This window comes from Protopterus annectens, chromosome 4.part1 (genome assembly GCF_019279795.1).
Source record: "Protopterus annectens isolate FY-2018-M chromosome 4.part1, PAN1.0, whole genome shotgun sequence".
NCBI lineage: Eukaryota > Metazoa > Chordata > Ceratodontiformes > Protopteridae > Protopterus > Protopterus annectens.
This window is the reverse complement of record NC_056734.1, coordinates 242,724,737-242,736,845: the sequence shown is the minus strand read 5'-3', so window position 1 is coordinate 242,736,845 and position 12,109 is coordinate 242,724,737.

The window sequence follows — 12,109 nt, the reverse complement described above, 5'->3', positions numbered from 1 at the left end:
ACTTATACCCTTGATTTAGGCAATATCACAGCCATTGCCAGGATCAACTGGAATGCAATTATTGTCAAAAGATCTTTCTGCAGCATATTTTATAAGAGAACAACTACAAATATAAATGGCTTTCTCAAGCGAGAAAACATATTTATCTCAGTTATCCTTATTAACTAAATTTCTAGTACTTATTCCTGGGTCTCTTGCTCCCACAAACTTTTTATCAGTGGAAAGGAGAGCTTATCAACCCTAGGAACAGAAAAATGTACAAAGCTGCCACCAGTAGCAACTGCTTACCTATCAGAATTGTATATATGACTCAGTGCACTCAGTGGAACCATTTTCATGTGGGCAAAATATACGACCATTAAATTATCAGAAAGCAGTTTAATTAGCAAAATTTTGCTTAAAAAACAGTCTTGCCTGCTCTTCATTCCAACAACTCACTTTCCATGTGCTACAAGATGAGCCCCAGAATATTTATTTACTTACAGGCTCATCAATTAGTACTAGGCTAACTGCCCTTGTAGGCCATTTTAAGCCAAGCCAATTATTCTACACGAGGATTAGACACTGCACTGCACTTTGTGTTTGTAAAGTAAACACTTTAACCATTATGCCAACATGTATCTCTATATGTTCTAACTGAGCAAGTGAACTGCCCAAGGCCCTTCTCAGCTGCAATTAATGCTCACAAAGCAACAACAGAAACTATTAAGGAGATACACAGTATTAAAATAATGCACAAATTTCAAATAATGCAATTATAATACTCATTAATCTAGTTATACAAATGCAAAAGTTTGATAATAAACGACACCTGACTAATTAGTAATGAGCAGTCATACAAATATTGCAATGAAGGGCGAATTTGAGATGATACAAATTAAAATGTATGAAACATTTGTACTTATTTACTTTCATCCAAAAGTTCTACCATGTATTTATTTTTTGCAATGTTAGAATATATTGATCTTTTCTCATGTCCAGTGGTAGCCTATTCCAGTAGGAGGGTACAACACATCTTGTATTTTTCTCCAGCTTCAGTATGAAGGAAGTCACCTAAAAATCAGATTACTTCCTGATTAGTTGCTTTAAGGGGTCTGGTAGAGATGTTCTCCACTAGTCTGGAAGAAGGTAATGGAGATTTATGTTGAATGACTAGCTTGAATTGAAAAGTGGACAAGAAAAAGAAAAAACAGTCTCAGACTGTTACCAGAAATCAATTAGCTTTTACAAGAAGGTAATGAAAAATTCTAGAACCGAGAGTTATAAAAAGTGGCAGATACTATTTACTAGCAATTTTTAGTAATGATGTATTAGTGGGCAGGTTTAGGGTAATAACAGACAGAGATTAATCTAGTTTTTGCATTAATATATTTTTATCAATAGCAATCCTCAAGGTTTAGGATAATAGATTTGCTATTTTATACTAGAGTTGTAATCGTGTGAGCACTTAATTGGTTCTATGTTCACTATGGAGATGAAATGGTAATGCTGGGTCTTCCCCCATGCCAAGGCATTTATACTATGATTTATACCATGACACTTGCAGAGTTGGATTTTCGTGTTGGTCAGTTATAGTGATTTGACAAAGTGGTTGAAGTTTGTTATTGGTAACCAAAATCATACAGGCCATTTAACAGTAAGTGGATTTTTGAAAATACAGTGACATGGTATAGTAAAACTGTTCTAAACAGCTTGAAGGGCAGTGGCTTGTTTGAGTTTAGGATGAGCAAGTTATCAATGTTCATTTTTACATAGAGGTATGAGAGATTTTGTGTTAAGTCATTCATGAAGCCAGAGAATGGAACTGGAACAAGGACAGAACCATGTGTGACATCTGATATGAGAGTTTCTGACTTGATGTTTAATGTTTGATCTATTACTTAACAAAAAGGTTTGGTTTTGCAGATAGTTAAAGAACCAGTGTAGCACAATATACCTCAGTGTTAATTTCTGATGTAAGCTGTGGTCATTGATGGGAGTGTTGGGCATTAGCTGAGTTGAAGTGGTAGCAGGGTGATACACCAGCACGTCAGTTCCCCAAAAGAGTACAAATGAGCATCGGAGTGAGAACTTAGGGAACAACAAAACCTCCTCCTCAGCAAAAAAATGACACTGCCCCACATCCCCTCATTGGTGCCAAATCTGTGTCAGTGAAAATCCAGGAGTGGCTTATCAAGTCTGATAGATGTAGTAAATGAACAGAGTCTCTCAGAGGCAGTGGATCGTCAACTGTGGGGAGGGTGCATTAAAAAAGCAAGAAGAAAGTTTGAACTTTTCGACAAAATCTACTTTGAAAGCATATCAGCTACCTGGCCTCAGTGACAATTCTTCTATTGCAAGTATCCTCACACTTAAAAACAAAACCACTAAACATCTTGCATCTATCATTCATACAGGACACCTCTATTTCTATGCACACGATTATACTGTAATTGTTTTTTATCAGTTTCTCCTATTATTTTATATTACATCCTCTTTTTATACTATTATATTGCCTCACAATATAATCTACACTTAAGGAAGTTATGTTATTATTTGCTGGTGTCTATGTTGTGTTGTTGTCATTTTGTTTTGTCTTATGCTTAATTACTTACCTCATAGTTTTCAGCTTTGATGTTATAGTACTTTTCATTCTGTCATTGTACACCTATAATGCTTTATTTTATACTCTGTGCTTAGGAAGTTCTCATAGTTTTTAGTGTCATTGATGTAAGCTTAACTAATTAGTCATGGTAAGTCACATAATTTATTCTTTCAACTTTGTTTTGGTAAACATTTTATCCAGCTATTCTATCTACATTTATATAGGTTCATAGGGTGGTACTAAGCTATTGGCCCTAGGGCCTATACTAGCCTAGCCATAACAATTCCCTGGCTATTTCTTCCCACACTATTTAATTCCCTGGACCCCTGTCTAGCAGGGCGGCTGATGTGATCCCTGGGGTGAATTTCCTTTCTCCCATCCAATCATTAAGGTTCCTTTTGAAGAGGGCCAAAGAGGTGCTCTGCTTGACATGTATGGGCAGTCTATTCCAGAGTCCGGGGAATCTCTGGGTCAGGAACCTATCCCTTCAGCATGTTTTGTTTATTGTGATAACAAGGTTTAGATCCCTGGAGCGTGTGGCACTGAGGGATTGGGATTTCTTTAAGTGTAGCATGTCCAACAGCTCTGGGTTTGACATGGCCTTGTATGTTAAGCAGAGATCGCCTCAGAGTAGACGATATGAGACAGAGTATAGCTGGAGTTTTTTAAGGCAGTCAGCAAAGGGCATCTGCTTTAGGCCTGTGATTCTTTTAGTGACGTATTTCTGCGGCCTTTACAGTTGTTGCAGATGTCTTGAGAGGTACATACCAAATAGGGCGTTGTATTCTATAATGGGTCTAATGAGGGATGAGTACAGTGGGACAATGACCTCCTTTATTCTGGATGAAAAGCCCTTAGTGATGAGGTGTGCCACATAGAAGGATTTCCTGACTGTTATAGCAATGTGGTTACTGAAGGTGAGACCACTGTCCACCTGTGTCCCTTAGTCTCTTATCACACTTTCGGTGTTTAGTGTACTGCCACCTATGTGGTAATTCATGGGTACATGTTTTTTCCCAAAAGAGATAACTATATATTTCTTGGCATTGAGCTTGAGCCCATGGCTCTGGCACCAAGCATCTGTTTCTGTAAGGCCCTTTTGTAGAGTATCAACATCATTTGGGGAGTCAATAATGGCTCCCAGTTTGCAGTCATCTGCAAACTTTGTTAGCCAGAGTCCCTTAGTATTGGCCTGTACTTCAGAGAAGTAGATGCCAAACAAGAGATCCCAGGACTGAATCCTGAGATACTCCATTGTCACTTGTCTGGAGCTGGATTTGGAGTCAGCTATTTTACAGTGTGGGTTCTGTCAGTAAGCCAGTTGGCAACCCATCAAGTGACATAGGGATTAATGCCCAGCTTAGTAAGTTTATCTATGATTCCAGAGTGGGGGATGGTGTCAAAGGCCTTGGCGAGGTCCAGATAGGCTGGTGGACTGCCTTACCCTCGTCCACAGCTCTGGAGACTGATTTGAAGAAGTCAATCAGGTTCAGGAGACAAGATCGGCCCTTCACGAACCCAAACTGGGTGGGGTCCAGTGTTTTAAGGTTGCCAGTGTCTTTGTTTATAAGTTCAATGATAATACGTTCCATGGCCTTGCATATCAGGCTCGTCAGACTGATGGGGCGGTAGTTCCCGGGATCCAAGGCGGATCCCACCTTGTGGAGTGGGATAACTGTAGCTGTGCGCCACTCAGTGGGCATGAAGCCTGAGGTGAGGGTATGATCAAACATGACACTTAGGTGAGGTGCCAGTTCATTTTGTAGTTCATGTAGTACATAGCCCGGGATGTCATCTGGTCCCATGGATGCTGTATTCTTAGCTTTAGAGAGTGCATTTTTTACCTGTGGAATTTGGCAATCTTCCGGTATTGAGATGAGTCATTTAGGGGGTAAGAGGGGGGTGAAGTTGGCACTGAATCGATCTGCCAGGATATTGGCAATATCCTTGAGATCAGTATATTTAATGCCATTCTGTTGTAGCTCAGAACATATTTGAACATTGCCATTTAGATTATTGACATAGTTATAGAATGCCTTGTGGTTGTCTTTGGAATCTTTGGCAATTTTATTTTCATAACTAGCTTTGGAGGATTTTATGAGGGATCTCAGCTTCTTACTGAGGCTAGTAAGGGAGTTTTTTGCATCCTGGGATTTTCCTCTTTTCTGCAACAGTTTCTTCCTTTTGTTGTAAAGTATGTTTATGGCAGGGGGCCACCAGATTGGCTTCCTTTTTTGGAGGAAAGCATCTTGGTTCTATTTGGGATAGCACGATTCATGCATGAGTGGATGTGTTTGTACAGTGCCTTAGTGTAGGACTCAGCAGTCAAACTTTCAGTTCCCATCTGCATGGGTGTCATGAAGTTTGTAACTTCTGAATTGAGTAGCATGAAGTTGGCTTTGGAGAAGTTTTTTATGGAGGTTTCCTTACTGGGGGGTGGGGGTGGGATGTGGATGTTAAGGGTGATTAGCTTATGGTCTGATCTGACCAATGAGGGGGTGACCATAGTTGTGGAGCATCGATTTCCCATGTTGGTAATAACCAGGTCTAGGATATTGGAGCCCCTGGTGGGACTATGGATTAGTTGATCCAGGGCATTGGAATTTATGAATTCCAAGAACCATTGGGTAAAGGTGTTGGTACATGAGCAGTTTTCCCAGTTAATGGCAGGGTAGTTGAAATCACCCAGTATTGGGGTGTTTGGTTGTATATTAATATTTCACAAAGCTCCACTGAAGACAAAATTGAAGAAAAAAACACTCCAAGCCACAGCGTATAAGTAAGCGCTTTCGTTTACTAAAGTAAGCAAACTTCTTCAGACAATTACACAATTCCAAATGAATTCTTAAATTTCAATGTATATTAATATTTTCCAGTATGTTTAGAAAGGTGTAGTTAGAATCTTGGGGCATGGTGGGGGATCTGTAGCAAGATACAATTTGGATTGCAGTCATACCTAGTGTTAGTTGCACCTGGAGAATTTCAGATGCATTGTGTTGTGCAACTAACCTGGAGGTGTGAATATCCTTGGTGAATATGGACACTGCTCCATCTTTAGTGTTTGGATACTGGTTTGGTGGCTGAAAAGTGTGGTAAGAGTTGTAGCCTGGTATTGCAGGGGTGCTCTCTGGAGCATTGAACCAGGTCTCAGTTACTGCACAGATATCGATGTTCTCCATTTTTAGGAGTGCCTCAAGAGAGGTTTAAACTTCTAACATTGATTAGCATTACCTTCAGATTTTGCATGTTTGTACCTGTTATGGTGGTGGTTTGTCCTTTGAACATTGCCTAAAAAAGGCACTATAGGGGTGGCAAGAGCCTTTGCCAGTAACCTGAATCCCAGGGTCCACAGGTGCAGACCATCTCTGGCAAAGCATTGTGGTCTGTCGATCATGTCATCCCAGGCACACAGACACTGGATCCCCTTTGAATGACACCAGAAGCTTAGCCAATTGTCGAAGTCAATCATTTTGTCCTTATATTGTGGTATCATTCTGGGTGAAGGCAGGATGTTACTCAGGGCTAGGGTCATACCTGCCTGGGCCACATGATCCAAGAGCTCTTCCATATCTCTTTTCATGTAGTCCAGGGAGGTACATCTCAAGTCATTCACTCCAACATGGACAATGACAGAGTCATATTTGTACTTGTTGTGAAGTGACTTGAGTGCATGAGTTATGTGGTGGATCCTGGCACCCGACAGGCAGCTCACTGTAATTTTCTCCTTGTTCGGTCTGGTGAATGGGACATCAGTGTGACTGACTATAGATACACCTATGACTAAAGTGTTAGGTACGTTGTCTTGCCTTAGAGGCTGTTGCTGGGTGGCACACTGGTGTTGTGATCTATGTGACACTTTGGTTGTGATTGGTGTTTGTTTGTGTTTCAGCTTTGGAGGTCCTTGTTGCTTGGGCAGGTTACAGTTAAGGGCCTCCACATATGTGGATTTAGTGTTGCTATGTGTGGGTGTTGGTGGTGTGAGTTTAGAAGGTCAATGTGTTGCTTGAGATGTAGTGCGGGTGTTAACCGTCTCCTCTTGACTGTCTAGCACAATCTTGGGTAGAGAGGGCTTTGCTTCCAGTTTGGTTATGTAGGTGCATCTCTCACAGGTTGTAGTGTTGGGTGGTAGGAGGAGAGGGTTGTCTGTGTACATGAGGCAATTGCTGCATTGCCCCAGTATGCCCAGATTCACCAGGTGGACAGGAGAAATAAATGGAAGCTGACCCTTGGACATGCCTGGTTTGGTGCTTTTTTGAAAAGTACAGGAGCTGTTTTCCCTTACCTTAGCAAGGTACTTTGCAATTATAGGCTTTTTAGTGCCTATGATTAATTTATCCTTATTAATAAGGAGAGTTGAGTGCTTGTATCAGTTTAAGGCTTCATAGTGCTTTCCAGCAGGTATTAGACCAAGTGCTAGTCACAGGGATGCTTAAAGGTAAGATAAAAAAATGGTTTATCCTAAGCACTGCAGTGTGCACTAGAGAAGTTAGATGTGAAAGTAGGTAACTTAAGTTTTACCTGTCTAAAAAGTTAAGTTATAGTGGAGAGTCACTATTTTTAAAACAGCAAGATAGATTGAAAGGGGGTTATCACTTTTATATTCTGGTACTATGGAATACAGTAGAATGCCCAATAAATTTAAATAGCTGAAGGGTAGTTTTTTCGCAAAATGATAGTTTTGTGCTTACTCACACAAGCCAGTGAAAGCAGAGAGGAAATAAGATATATGGTCAAATTAACATAAGAGGCAGGCAGCTAGAAAGACAGTGTATTTAAGAACACGACAGTGACAGGGTGGGGGGATGTGGAAAAATTTCTGCCTGACTCACAAGAGACAGAGCTGTGGGGTCATTTAAAGTTTAATATGCAGTTAAAAGCAGAACACAAGCAAAGCACAAGGTAAAGAAAACAAATCACAGCACTCAAAATATAAAAAGGCAATAAACTAATACAAAATACAACAATATGTCTATATCTCTTTCTGTATCTGTCTGTACAAATACACACACACACACACACACACACACACACACACACACACACACACACACACACACACACACACACACACACACACACACATCAACCTAGATGTCATTGTCCTCATGCAAACCAACTTTAGTTGAGTATGGGTATAGAACACCATTGTTGTAATAATACCTTTGGTTGGAAGACCCACTGAGCTCTGTCAGGGCAGCTGCAATATTATACATATAGCCAGTTTTTACTCAGTACGAATGTTTTTCCACAGATGGATCTGGGTATCCTCCTACCTTTATCTGCATTGGTGCTTCATCAGTGTCTAACTAACTGCTTCACTCACAGAAACACATTCCAGGTACTCACATGGCTGGAATATCTTAAGTTCACTTATTCATGTGTTAGTGTTCTCATTGCCCAGTTTGCTCAGTACTCTGATCTGATTGGTTTACCACCACCCCTCCTCTTATTAGCTAGAAATGAACTCTTGTCAGGCTCATGCTGATATTTTCCTGAGCCTCTCCAATGACCATGTTCTGTATTCCTCTATTCTCCCATTGGTTATTAGTCCATTGACTAGTGCAGGAATGGTCTGCCATATTGCATGACGAGTCACTAAATCAAGTATTCCATCTCACATGATTTTTATTTCCGGTTAGGCTATGCCTAAAATAAGCTCTTAACTGGTTTAATGATTCTGAATGCACCATTGTTATTTTCATTATCTGCTAGTTCACTGGTTTTGTGGCTATTTTTATCTTAGTTCTGACAAAGACTGCAACTGTAGCTGAAAGTGCTTACTTTTAGTCTAATAAAAGATAGTACAGCCACTATGGTTTGCTTGTGTCATGTTCATTTCAGGATAACTCAGGTATCTTAAATTATAGGGTTTAGCAGTTGTTTTCATTGGTTTTACTTTATAATCAGTTTTAACTGATTTTTAATTGTATTAGTTACTTTTTTATTTTTGACCAACTGTCTTTATTTATTTATATATGCATTTATTTATTTATTTATTGACATTTGTTTACCGGGAAAGTCCACTGGGCCTATTTTCAGAGGAGGCCTGTGGTGAAAATCTCTGCAAGGCAATGAATATACTGGTACATAACATTCAAAATAGGTAGTAAATACAAGCAATGTTAGCAAAGAGAGATGATATTTAGCAAGACAATAGAATAGAAAGGATACACATATGAACTATATATAGATATCAATTTAAGAATAGAAAGGATATACATATGAAGTATATACAGATATCAATTTAAGTACACATTTTAACACAAGTAACTTATTTTTATAAAGTTTTAGGATAAGCAGTTGCTTACAGATATTTGTAATAAATAAAATCAGGAGTCTCATCCATCATAAATGGTGCAGGGAAGAGTGGAATTGATTTATTGACAGATGGTAAATAATAATAGTTGGAAAGTCAGTATCAGTGGAATCATTAGGTCAGTATGATGTAGGGTATGGGGATCAGGTTATAGATGGGTGAGACTTGATGCATCTGCAATGCCAAAGGGTGGAGAGGTGTTGGTGCAATATTTTTTTGAAGGAGGTATTGCTTGTGGTTCTGACAGTTATTGGGAGATAGTTCCATAGTTTGGCAACAGAATAGGAGTAAAGCATGTCACCTGCTGTGAGTTTTGGTTTATATACTTGCAGAAGGAATTGGTTTTCAGATTTGAGTTGCCTATTTGGGTGGTAGTGGGATAAAATGGATGAAAGGGTGGACAGTCTGAGGGTTTGTAAATCATTTTATGTGCTGTGGCTAACTGTAAATAGTTTAGATAGTTTGGGAGTTCAAGCCAGTTGAGGAGATGCAGTGGTGTGAAGTGTGTTTATACTGTTGGTTGCAAACTTGGCCACCTTGTTGTAGAAAAACTCAAGCTTGGTTTTAAGGAGGACTGAATGTTAGTAAGGAGAGGAGCACCATACAGGAGTGATGGAAGGGGAATTGTTGTGGCAAGAGTATGCATGGTAGAGCTGTTGAGACAGTGTTTGTGCCTGTAAAGGGTGCCTATTTTTTTTTAATAGTATTGTGGATGTGGAGGTCAAATGTCAGGTTTTCATCAAGAATAACACCTAGAAGTTTATTGTGGGTAATGACGTCTAAAGTGGCATTATTTTGAGAAAGGATGGCAAAGTCTGTCTTATTGACAGAGAGGTTTTTCTTAGGGGTAAATATTACTAATTTGGTTTTATTAGGGTTTAGTGGTAGGTGATTATTGGCCATCCATTTTTCAGTGACAGTAAAGGTGTTCTGATTTAGTGGAAGTTTAGATGTTGAATATGATGTTAGATGTTGAATTTGCTGAGCAAATAATGGTTGAATCATCTACATATTGTACTACAGATGTGTTATTAAGGGTAGAATGAAAGTCGTTTATAAAGAAACTGAAGAGAAGGCCCCCAAGATAGAGCCTTGGGAAACATCTGTTGAAGAGTCAAGGAATGCGGAGAAAGAACTGAGCCATTTAGTTGACTGTTGCCTGCCTGTTAGATAGAGAACCAGTTTAGAGCTGAGGGAGATATACCTTGGATAGAGAGTTTACTGAGGAGTAATGGGTGGGATACCGAATCAAAAACCTTTGAGAGGTTGAGAAAGAGTGAGGATACAAATTTGCAATTGTTTCTGGCTTGATTGATTGTGTCCATAAAGCAAATGAGTGCAGTAATAGTCCTATGACTTGGCCTGAACTCGTGTTGAGTTGGGGAGAGGAACTGGTTTGTTAGTAGATAGTCTAGAAGTCGATAGTGGGTACATTTTTCAAAAATTTTAGAGAGGGGGAGAGAATGGCTATGGGTCAGAAGTTGGAAATGTCAGTACTATTACCGCCTTTGTGGAGGGGAAGAATAGTGGGAAGATATGATTCTTGGAGGGATCTATTGACAAGTATGTGGATTGGACAGGCAATGGATCTAGCTGACATTTGGAGGTATTTTGGGGGTAAATTGTCTGGGGCAGTGGAGCCAGGTTTCAGTTTTAGGAGAAGTTTGGTTATAGTGGAGATGGATATAGGGGAGAAAGAGAAGGAGGGTGGGGAAGGGGTGGCCATATCCTGAGAGGAGTGTGTTAGTGGAAAGTGGTTAGTGCTGGAGGTAGTTTGGGAGAAGGTGGTAGTAAGTTTGGCCATAGTTTCAATAAAATATGAGTTAAAGAGAGTAGCTATTTCAAGGGCGGTTTTCTCAGAGAATGGGCAGGGGTTGGTTTTGGTTCCAGGGTTGATTATAGATGAGATAGAGTTCCAGAATTTCTTTGGACTTTGTTTGTGATCTTTTTTAAAGGTTATTTTTTTCTTGTTATATTTTTATTGTTTGTACAGCAATTTTATTTCACTATATATACCTAAATTATTGCATAATAGCTTATTTTCCCAATTTAGTTGTGAATGGATATAACTATGTGCAGAAGACATTAAGGATTGGCTGTTCATCATTCTCTTTCTTCAAAGTATTCTAAACCTACAGCTTTTGCCAATAAGAGGTTAAACATCCTTAATGGGCATAAGGAAAATGTCACCTTTGTTATGACTCCTCATGGTTGAGGTTGCAGTTCATACTAGTTTCCTGCAGCATCCACTGAGTGGGTGGAACACCATGCTCTTTCTGTAATGTATATCTGGCTCTGTAGTGTAGTCTTAGCAGACAGATGGGACCTACTGTTCCCTGGAACCAGCTTGAACGCTGTATTTTAACTCAAAGTCAGTCTGTAACAAGCCAGGTATTTTACTCAAGCTGTTAATTTTCCCATCCTGCTGTTTGTCACAGAGACCTGGTTAGAGCATAATTTTTGTCTCATTCTTGCTGCCTTAGTGTTTCTTGTGCTCCTTGTAGTACAGTGTTTATGGTACAATTTTGTTGACCAGATAGGAAGGGCTGGTCACTTGACCATTTTCAGCAATGAAGTAAACTCAGGGCACTGACACTGAACAATATACAGTTAAGTTATTCAATACTCATGATATCTTTGCTATATGTAAGCTGTTCATCAGGTACCACATACAATATATTATTTTGCTCATTCTTAGCATTCTAAAAAAAAAAAAAAAAACAATGCAAGCAATACATATTTTTATTGATGTGAAGAAAAATATTACAAGCAAAGACAGTCTGAAAAGGATGTCTAAGAAGGATTTGATTTTTAAAGCAGTTTGCAACTATTAACTGCAGTATTTAGCAATCTTGATTCATCATTTTTAACTTTATTAACACTGGTGTATTCACAAAATATGTCAGGAAATTACCAATTTCCATTAATAAGTAGCATCGGTCCATTAGCAGACAGCATGTTTCAATAATTTTGCTAGCAAGAGTATACGTTTCCATCAAGAAACGGCATCATGCAGTTAGCAGGTAGTATGTTTTAATTGTTTACTAACATGGTAAGGAGCGACTATGCAGAGAAGAATCGTCAATGCCTTTAGCCATTATCTGTATAAAATTAATATACCTTGGTTTTAAATAGCTTCTGTTAAGTCTTGTTTCAAGGAATATATTTTTGTCATCCTTCGACAGAGTATTGTAATGCAGCAGAATCAA